At 40.4% G+C, this 1,128-nt stretch overlaps 1 non-coding gene across 1 annotated transcript; it reads right to left on the bottom strand.

Moving 5' to 3' along the window:
• Nucleotides 1-683: 683 nt before the first annotated feature.
• Nucleotides 684-758, bottom strand: Trnas-cga. Its single transcript has one exon. It is a non-coding gene; the product is annotated as a tRNA-Ser (tRNA).
• Between the last annotated feature and the right edge of the window lie 370 nt (nt 759-1,128).

The raw sequence follows: 1,128 nt of genomic DNA, 5'->3' as shown, positions 1-1,128 counted from the left end.
GTGGGGAAAATCGGAAAAGCAGACAATCGATGCGTTTGAGACCTGGTGTTACAAAAGAATCCTGTAATTTAAGTGGACTTGTAAGAGAAGAAATAAGGTCCTGCACAGAATTTATCATGAAAGTAACATATAGAAAACACCGACTAGTAGAAGGAACTGATGACAGGACGACATCAGGAAACAACATCCATGGTACTCGAAAGAGCTGTGTGGGTCAACAATCACAGGGGAAGACACAGATATAGAAGAGTATATGCAACGGATAATTCGTGATTTGTTAGTGAAATGTAGTAATGCATATTACAGAAAACCAGAAACAGCTACAACTCTGGATAGCAAAGTAATTTACATGAAAATATTTGTGACAAGCTATAACTGTTTATAAGTAGAATTCCGAAGTGTTCATCCCATAAATTTAGTAATAAGCCAGCAGTTGCTCAACGCAAAGGACATGCCTCACATTAGGTCACTGTTGAGACTTATTCGTGTTTTCCAAAAATGAGAACTTTATACGTTACCGTACCACAGAAATATACTGATTTTCCGCTTCAGTTTATGAGAAAAACTTTTAATAAATGGTCAACATTTAAACAATTGCAATTTATGTGCTGATTCCAGAATGAGGTTTTCACTCTGCAGCGGAGTGTGCGCTGATATGAAACTTCCTGGCACGTTAAAACTGTTTGCCAGACCGAGACTCGAACTCGGGACCTTTGCCTTTCGCGGGCAAGTGCTCTACCAACTGAGCTAACCAAGCACGACTCACGCCCCGTCCTCACAGCTTTACTTCCGGCAGTACCTCGTCTCCTACCTTCCAAACTTTACAGAAGCTCTCCTGCGAACCTGTGCTGATTAATTACAGGGTGCCACGTGTCTTGGTATGGCGTCTGTAAGTTATTTCTCCCATGAAAATAACAATGGATTTTCTGTTCTTTGGGTGTGCAGGAATAAATTTAAACTGCCTGCATATATGTTCCCACACTCACAATCCTGAACACATAAGAGTTATTAAACTCCAACTCGGCTGAAACTACTCGTAACAGGAGCCTAATATTCAAATCCCCGAGTATGTGCAGCAGTTATTTAATTCAAACTGTCAATGTTTTAGCGCTGTATCTACATCTGTCT

The sequence above is a fragment of the Schistocerca piceifrons genome, chromosome 1 (genome assembly GCF_021461385.2).
Source record: "Schistocerca piceifrons isolate TAMUIC-IGC-003096 chromosome 1, iqSchPice1.1, whole genome shotgun sequence".
NCBI lineage: Eukaryota > Metazoa > Arthropoda > Insecta > Orthoptera > Acrididae > Schistocerca > Schistocerca piceifrons.
The sequence above is the reverse complement of the archived record's forward strand: the minus strand, read 5'-3'. Positions and strand labels throughout refer to the sequence as shown.